Genomic DNA, 10,014 nt, shown 5'->3' with positions numbered 1-10,014 from the left:
CTTTTCCTCAACCGTCCTGGCCATGCCTGCCCTTCCTATGAGACACATCATGTTTACTCTGGACTGGCAGTCCCTGAAGCACTGAAGTCGTGAGCCTTTCATCCTGCTTACAGGCCTATCAAACCAGCTGCAGACTCCATGTTTGTTTTAACTGCCTGCCCTCATGTGACCCTATAGTTTCTGTTTGACCAGGTGTAGAGGAAAGGACACAGCATTGGCTATCTGCCAGCCTGCTATCCTGTTTGTGACTGCCTAGACAGGTGACCTTGGACAGTATCCTTCTGTGAAATGTGGGTGCTGGGGTGGACGACACGCCCACCGCCTTTAGCTCTAATGTTTCACATTGCAGCAAAGAAAAAGCGCAGAAATGGGTAAGGAAGGCAAAGATAGTGAATGCATCAGCTGGTTGCTCCATTGACTGTAGGCAGATGGCTGTGATCCAATGTATAACTAGAACTCTGCTCAGGAAAAAAAAAAAGTAGAGGGTCAGGGAAAGAAAGGAAGGCCCTGAGGAAAAAGAATTGTTCGACAAAGTGACTGCAGAAATGGGTTTGAGAACGGAGGAGGCTGTGAGGACAGGAGAGGAGAACTTTCTGATCTTTTGTTGGTAAAATTACTGTGAGTTGAGTCATAGGCAACGTGAAGGCCCCTAACGACAATTAGTGCTCATATATTCATTTACAGAGAGTTTAAAATTAGCTTTTGCCAAGGTTTGGACTAAATGCTAAAATTCAGTTACTTATAAATAAAACAGATGAGTTAACAGCACACAAAGTGGTGTGTCAGTGGTGGGAGGGATTCTGACCTTTCTCCCCAAAGTCCTGAGTCTACTTCCTGGACAACGTGCCTCACCTACAGCCATCACTCATCTGTCACTGGTGATTTTTTGTGCTATTAGAATGATGGACAGATTTCAAAGGAATTTCCAGCCCAAGAAAGTCCAGGAAGAAAAACCTGATGCTCCACTTCTGAGAAAGTCTATGGGTCATTAGTGTCCGTCGAGATGCCACAGGACAGGGAAGCTTTCTCATCCGGGCTCGCCAAGAGTTGAAGCTGACTGCACAGAGACTGGAAACAAAAACGACACAGTGTCATACAGTTGTGACAGGTGCCACAGCCCAAGAGGAAGTGGAAGAAGTTTCATCATTGTGTCTTCAAAGCCAAATGTTCTGACTTCCACGTCTTTTTTACATTGGGCCACGCAACCAGCTCTACCAGTTCTCTCCTCTCAAATACTTCCTTGTTGATAATAGGTGTTGAAGGGTTAACTCTAACTCATAGTGATCCTGCGTACAACAGAATCAAATCACTCTCAGTGCAGCACCACTCACAATCACTGCCAGACTGAAGTCCTTTGCTGCAGCCACTGACCCCTCCAACTCATGGGGGATCTTCCTCTTTTCAGTCACCATCTGCTTTACCTAGCATGATGGGTACCCAGCATGATTTACTCCAGGGACTAGTCTGTCCTCATATGTCCACAGGTATATGATATGAAGTCTTCCCATCATCGAGTCTAAGAACATTCTGATAGCATCTAATCTAAGCTTTGTTTCTTTTTTTGGTAGTCCACGTTATTTATAGTCAATATTCTTCACCAACACCGTAATCCAAAGGCATCAATCATCTTTACTCTTCGTTATTCATTGGCCATCTTCTAAAATCACATGAGGTAATCGAAAATAGTATTGAGAAAGAAAATATCCTATAAATGTGGTGGGGTGGGGGGAGAAAGAAAGAAACTTGCCTAAACCATTAATTATCTGCTTAGCCTTAGACAAGCTAATTTGCTCCTCAGTTCCAGATGCTGTAAAGTGGATAGAACAATGACATCTGTTTTAGGGCTGTGGTGGGAGGATCCAGTGTGTTGGTTCTTGTAAAGTTTTGTGGGCTGTGAAGCACTTAGTGGGCACTGGCTGCTATGCTGAGCATAGAGATTTACTGCGTGATTAAGAAGGGGATTTTCTCGTACTCAACGTGAGAGCTCCTAACAACAAAGAGGTAAAATAAAGAAAGAGAAAAATAGTGATGAGATAGACAGGTGTTACTGTTTTTAGATGCCATCTAGTCAAGTATGACCCATAGTGACCCTATGAACAACAGACTTGAACCTTGTCCTATCCTGGGCCGTCCTCATCATCTTAATACACTTAAACCCTTTGCTGCAGTCACTGTGTCATCCCATCTGTTTGAGGGTCTTTCTCTTTTTCAGCAGCCCCCACCTTTCTAAGCATGATGTCCCTTTCCAAGGAATAGCCTCTCCTAATAACACAGCCAAAATATGAGAGATGAAGTGTCATTATCCTTGCTCCTGAAAAGCATTCTGACTACATCTTCTCCAAGATATATCTGTTTCATTTTTTTGCAGTCCGTGGTATATTCAGGGTTGTTCTCCAGCACTACAGCTCAAAGGCATCACTTTTTCTTATGTCATCCTTACTTCACTGTCTGGCTCTCAACTGAAAAGATCACAGACTGAACCAGCTGTGCCTTAGTCCTCAAACTGACATCATTGCTTCCCAGAAATTTAGAGAGATTCCTGACAGCAGATTTGCCCAACGCAATGTGCCTTCTAATCTCCTGACAGTTTAGGGAAATTAACTGGTCCAAGTTGGAAGGACATACGTTGTGGGGAGCAACATGAAATGGAAATCCAAAGAATGAGTAGTGTATGAAGAGGAGAATGAGAAAGTCTCTCTCCAGTAGTAGGAGAAAGGTTTGTAAAGGCACATGGTTCAAATCTTCCAGCTGCTTAGAGAAAGGTGGATAATCTCCTCCCATGTGTCTTATTGGCCCTGAAAACTTGCTTGGTGGTCAGCTATGAGTAGATCCCAACGCAATATTACACAATAACAAGAGACAAGAAGAGGAAACCACGGTGGCGTGGGGGAACCACAAAGAGGGAAAGGTGAAAGTATGGACATAAGCCAATGTGTTCTCCTGGAAAACTTTATGGTTATTCTGTCTCATTCTGAAATTAAAGATGGACTCCATCACGCCATTTATACACAGAGCCATGGGATGAGCTGGAGAGAATCACTGTTACACATTCAGTTTTTCACATTCTGTGTCATGAAATCAACTCCAGCTCATAAAGACCTAGTGTGCCGCAAAATTGAAACCAGCCTGATCTTGTGCCATTCTTGTCATCTCTGTCATGCATGAACTAAGTGGTAGCACTCCCCCCCAAAAAAAAAATACAAGAAAGTCTTAGTTAGAACCATGGTGTAGCGTCCTATGCGAGCCTAGTCCATAGGCCATTACACTGCTACCCCAAATCCATGCCTGTCTGGAAGGATTACTCTACCAGCAGCTGATCAGAAGAAAGTTGGGCAATTTTCTCTGGTGTGATTTATAGCATTGAAAACCCAGCGAGGGGATCACACATGAGTCAGTTCCAACTAGATGGTAATTCAAATTGAGAGAAGCATGGCATTTGTGAAGGTGATTATACTGTTTGATGATGTTGTAAGTTAATATGAGGTCCCACTAGAGTAGGATGGATCTTTATTCTTATCTGAGTTGCTTTCTTATGAAAGATTTTTTTTTAAAGGCACTGTGAGACTGATAATTAAGCCACAGCCACAGAGCAATACGTGGAACTACCAGAAACTGCTTTAAAAATGTACAGGGGCCGTTTAAGAGAGGAAGACCCTCAACAAGATGGATTGACACAGTGACTGCTACGTTGGACGTAAACTGGCAGAGGCCGGTTGAGGACAGGGCCAGGTTTCAATCTATTGTTCATAAGGTCACTGAGTGTTAGCCAACTTGAAGGCACCTAACAACAGCACAAGAAGCTGAGATAGAGACAACAACAACAACAAAAAAGGATCTTCCCCTAAGGATTTCAAGGAAAGCATGACAAGCTGACCCATTGGTTTTAGATTTTCTAGCCTCCGTAGGTTGATACAATAAGTCAGTATTGTTTACAGCTGCCTAACTTGTGATACTTTGTTACAGTAATGCTGTGAAACTAATACAAGAACCCAACTAGCCCTAGAGCATGAGAGCAATTTAGAGTTGGTCAAGAAGGAGAGGTGTAGAAGTTGCTGGGGAAAGAAGACCTCAGGCTGGCTGGGCTCCCTGATGCTCATCAAGCATGCTAAGGCCCACTGCAAAATAAAAGACAGAAGTAATGAGCTAGAGCTGAAAGCAAAGTCAAGAAAGCTAGAAGATAGACGAATAGATGTGGAAGAAAATCCCAGAAGAGCCTTTGAACACATAAGCCTGTTTATGTGGGCCTCACCATGTAGTGAGGGGGTGGTTAAACCATGTTTGATAGCCAGAAGATCAAGGAACAAAGCCTTCAGTATGGATTGTGTCTCAATATCAAGAAAACAAAGATTCTTATCACTGGACCAATAGAGTCATGATGGATGGAAAGGAGATTGAAACTGGCAACAGCTGCATCTTACTTGGATATTAACAACCTTGGTATGAGCAGTCAGGAAATAAGGAGACTCATTGCAATGGGAAAATCTTCAGTTAAGGACCTTTCCAAATTATTGAAGAGCAGTGATGTCAGTTTGAGGTCTAAGGTGCATCTGTTTCAGGCTATAGTCTTTCCAATTACTAGCTATGCATCTGAGATCTGGACAATGAATAAAGATGATAGAAAAAGAATTGATGCCTTTGAACTGTGGTGTTGGAGAGAAGCACTGAACATCTATGGATAGCCAAGAGACCAAATAGATATGTCTTGGAGAGGGTGAAGCTGGAGTCCCCTTTGGAGGCAAGAATAATGAGGCTTCACCATACATACTTTGGGCATATTACTAGAAGGTGCTATTCCTTGGAGAAGGACATAATGTTGGGAAGGGTGGAGGGTTGACAAAGGAGAGAAAGATCCTAAACCACGTGGATTGACATGGTGACTGCCACACAATGGGTTCTTGTCTGTCAGGAAGTGTGAGGATAGTGCAGGACAGTACTGGGTTCAGATAATTTGTTCATAGGGTTGCTATGAGTCATATTTGACTTAATGTCACCTAACAACAACAACAACACTATCACTGTGTTTAAACACTGCTCTCTCTTCTCAGAATCGGGGGTTGGATCTTCCATGGTTTATCTCTACCATCATAGCAACTGCTTCTTCAGTGTCAGCACCACTAGAAACAAAATATTAGGAAAAAGTCAATTTCCAGAAGGTCAAGGACTGCAGCCTCCTATATGTATTGAAGCTCAATATCAAGAAAACAAAGATTCTCACCACTGGGACAATTGGCAGCATCAGTATGGATGGTGAAGAGATTGAGACAGTTAACAGTTTTAGTTTACATGGCTCCACAGTCAACACTCTTGGTAACAGTAGCCAGGAAATCAAGAGACAAATTGCATTGGGAAAGTCAGCTGTGAAGGACCTCTCAAGAGTACTGAAGAGCAACTATGTCAGGCTGGTGACTAAGGTGCACCTGATCTGGGCTATAGTCTTCGCAATTCCATGCTATGCATCAGAGAGTTGGACAGTGAATAGGGATGATGGAAAGAGAATTGATGCCTTTGAGCTGTAGTGCTAGAGAAGAGTGTTGAATGTACCATGGACTGCTAAGAGAACAAACAGGTTTGTCCTGGAGAAAGTGAAGCCGGAATGCTCCTTGAAGTCAAGGATTCTGAAGCTTCGTTTGACATACTTTGGGCATGTTGCAAGGAGGGACTGGTCCTTGGAGAGGGTCATCACGTTTGGGAGAGTGGAGGGGCGGCGAAGGAGAGGAAGACCTTCAATGAGATGGATTGATTCTGTGACTGGAGTGGTGGGAATGAGTGCGTTTGAGATGGCTAGGTTGGCACAGGATAGAACGGTGTTTAGAGCTCTTATACATAGGCTCGCTGTGAATTGCAAGCAACTCGATGGCACACAACAACTAACAACTGCTCTAAATACTTGGCGTTCTATATGGATTGCATCTCAACATCAAGAAAACAAAAATTCTCACCACTGAACTGAGAGGCATGATAGATGGAGAAAAGATTGAAGCTGTCAACAATTTCATCTTTCTTGGAGCCATAATCAATACACTTGGTACCAGCAGTCAAGAGATTAGGGAATGTATTGCCCTGGGAAAGTCTGCAGTCAGGGACATCTCAAAATTACTGAGAAACAGTGATATTAGGGGACTAAGGTGAGCTTGATTTAGACCATGGTCTTTTCAATCATTTGCTTTTCTGTTAAGAGCTGGAAAATGAATAAGGTTGACATAAGAAGAATTGATGCCTTTGAGCTATGGTGATCGAGAAGAGTGCTTAATATCCCAGAGGTAAACAGAATTGAGTAGTTTGTACAGTCAAAAATACAAACAGATATATCTTGGAGAAAGTGCAGCCAGCGAGCTCATTGGAAGTAAGGACAATGAAGGTTTATCTTATATACTTTGGGCATGTTGCTAGGAGGGCTACTCCTTGGAAAAGGACATCATATTTGGAGAGGCAGAGGGAAGAGGAAAGAGAGGAAGACTCTCAACCAGATGAATGACACAGTGACTACAGCAATGGCAGGTATTTCAGAGACTGTGAGGTTGACGCAGGATAGGGCAGTGTTCAGACCGGTTGTTCATAGGGTCACTATGAGTCAGAGCTAACAGCAACTGCTTGAAGAGGTGCTCTAATGGCTCATTGGCGAAGGCTCGCAGCTACTAATCAATGTCAAGTTTGTCAAACCACAAGCAACTCCAGGGTAGAAAACTGGGGCAACCGGCTCCTGAGAAAATTTGCATACTTGGCAGCCCTACCATCAAGACAAGCTCTACTCTGTCCTTTAGAGTCTCTGTGAGACAGAACTTGCTAACTGCTTGATTTACTTTGGGGCATTTACTGCTAAAAAAACCCCAGAATTTAGAGTTGTAATGGCATAGTCCAAAGGGGTACTGTACTGTGAACCAAAAGACTGTATCTGGCTTTTAGGACCAGAATGTTAGGAAACCGGATCCGAACGCTCCAGCGTTTTGAAAGACAGTCTGCAATCCCCACTTCACTTTCATCGCATTTACATGTAAATGGACATTATAATAGACTTATCTCAAGATTGCCTTACTGAAGATTCCGCTAATTAACATGGGTGAAACGTGGAAATGATATTTAAAACAGAGTGCTCTCCATTCTTATTTCATTCTGCTTTACTTTACTTAATCCTTTCAGAAGCTCTTCCTGAAGTCCGTGGTGCCAGGTTCCATGTTGGTGCTCAGAGAATAAAGATGACTAAGGCAGGATCCTTCATTCAGAGACCTGGCATGTGAGTGGGTGAGCCAGGCAGGTGGGTGGATGAGAACAGGATGTTGCTGTTCTCAACAAAGGACGGAAGGTGATGCCAGAGGTCCTGTGAGAAGGAGCAAAAGGAATGGATGCGGAGAGGAGACAGACGGGCAGTAAACATATGGAACCATGACACAGAGGACATGTCCTGGCTTTTTTCGTGCTTTTTTTTTTCCTTCTTCACATTTCTAAGGATGGACCTTGGAGAAATAAAGAATGACAAAAATCCTCATCAACTCACTGTCACCAAGTCCATTCAGACTCATCAAGATCCGACATCAAGTTGCTGAGACTAAGTCTTCACCCATCTTTCTTCCTCGGCACCACTGTTGTTGTTGTGTACCACCAACCACCAAGTCAGAACTGGTGCATAGGGGACCCTCCCACGATTTTTTAGAGGCACTTATAAAACTGCCAGAGACATAGAACCTTTTAGTTCATACTGCTACATGGTAGGGGCATGGCAGCTGTTCCCTGAAACACACAAATCTATCGTGGACCAAGTACACTCAGAACGCTCCTTAGAAGAGATAATGACTTCATTTCACGTATTTTATCGCATCATCTCTGGACATGTGAGAAGGAGGGACCAGGAGAAAGATATCACACATTCAAAGTTCAGTATAAAAACCTAAAAAGGAAAACTCTCAAAGAAAGTAATTGATACAGTTCTGCAACAATGAGTTCAAGTGCAACAATGATACTGAAGGTTACACGAGACCAACAAGTGTTTTTTGTTGTTGATTTTTTTTCTGTTGTGCACAATGTCGTTATGACACTGAACCAATGAGATGACTGAAGGTTACACGAGACCAACAAGTGTTTTTTGTTTTTTTCTGTTGTGCACAATGTCATTATGACACTGAACCAACGAGATGACATCTAACAAGAGCTAAGATTTCCTGAAACAACCACTCATGCATCAGTTTGTCACACTTTAGTGGCTTGCACATTGCTGTGATGTTTGAAAGTTTCCCTCTGGTATTTCAAACACCAACAAGGTCACCCATAAGGGGCAGAGTTCAGTAGAGCTTCCAGAGTAAGAGACCAGGAAGAAAGGCCTGGTACTCTACATCTGGAAATTAGCCAAGGAAAAGCTTACAGATCACAACATAGTATTATCCAAGTTAGTCCTGAGAATTGGACCCAGTTGGTTAGAAGACACTACATAGTAGTTGCAACAACAGATTCAAATATACCAATGATTATAAAGATGGCATGGCACTTGACAATGTGTTCTGTGATACACAAAGTCTCCAGAAGTTGGAGCCAACTCAAAAGCAACTAGTTAAGGGCATTCCCTGAAAAGTTACTTCTATGCCCTCTTACCAATCCACTGTCTACCCCGTAGAGAAGACACTGCTCTCCACTTTGAAAGAGTAAAAACTGCTGTTCCACAACGTTTTTGTGGCTTAAACAAATTTGTATTTTAAAGAGTTACCAGCAAGTTCTGACCAAGTCTTCTTTCCTTCCTGATATTCAGGCTTCTAGGTTTTTATTGTTCCAAATCGATTTATAGATGCTATAAAAATAAATATAGGAGGCAATAAAAATAAATATGAGATGCAATGGATTTGTCCTATGGAAAAAAATTAAGCGTCAGCAAGTTTCAAATACATTCAAGATTTTTATTTCTACTTGAAATTTCATGTTTTGGAAATTAAATATATTTAGGGTTGAGAGAACTGTAATTTTTAGTCATTTTAGTTCTGAAACATTTAAAGTAAGTTAAAAAAAATCTATCTGGGAACTGCTTCCTCTCCTTGACCAGTCTGACAAGATAAACTGGTTTTCCTCTAGATAGACTGCCTGAGAAAGCAGGAACCACTCCCACAGCAGCAAGGAGAGAGAGACAGACAGACAGAGAGGCACAGAGACACAGAGAGAGAGAGAGAGAGAGACTCATAAAACAAGGGGAAAGCAATTTAAAACTACTGCTGCCATCAAGCTGATTTCAACTCATGGCAACACCAGGCATCACCGAGTAGAACTGTGTTCCCACATTTGGTTTTTCTGAATCAGATGCCAACTCCAATGACCCATCTTTGGATCTAGTTAGCAGCTAGACTGATAAAACTTGGCAAAGACTATTCATTGACTTGGACTGAATAGAGATAAGCTATTTTAGGCTTTCTGGGTCATGAAATGGCTGTTACATACCACATGCTTTCTTTTTCTTTTCAGCAACCATTTAAAAAAGTGAAAATCATTCTTAGCTCAGACAGTCCTAAGACAGTTCACAAGTCGAAGTTTGTTGATGCTTAGACAAGGACTTCTTCTCTTCCTCCCTGAAAACATACACACACACACACACACATACATACATACAGGGAGAAAGAGGGAGAAAATTGTTGTTGCTGTTAAGTGTATCATATTGACTGTCACTCATACGGACTATGAACAACAGATGGAAACCTTGCACCATTCTCCCAATTTCCATCATACTCAAGACCATTGCTGCAGTCACAGTGCCAATCCATCTCATTGATGGTCTCCATTGTTCAAAAATGGCTAAGAAACATATCAGGTCTACGGTAATCTTAATTGAAATTCAGAAAAGTATTCTGTTGTTGTTGTTATCAAGTCGTCAAACTCATGGTGGCTTTATGGATAGCCTTCTTCAGTCTTACACCATCTTCAGATACCATGGTATATTTGAGACTATGCCATGGGAAAGTCTGCTGTTAGGGACCTCTCCAAAGTACTGAAGAGCAATGGTGTCTCTCTGGAGACTAAGGTGCGTCTGATACATGCCATAGTCTT

Source organism: Elephantulus edwardii, unplaced genomic scaffold, assembly GCF_000299155.1.
Source record: "Elephantulus edwardii isolate Elephantulus edwardi_28Jun2011 unplaced genomic scaffold, EleEdw1.0 scaffold00035, whole genome shotgun sequence".
Lineage (NCBI taxonomy): Eukaryota > Metazoa > Chordata > Mammalia > Macroscelidea > Macroscelididae > Elephantulus > Elephantulus edwardii.
This window is presented reverse-complemented; position numbering follows the sequence as displayed.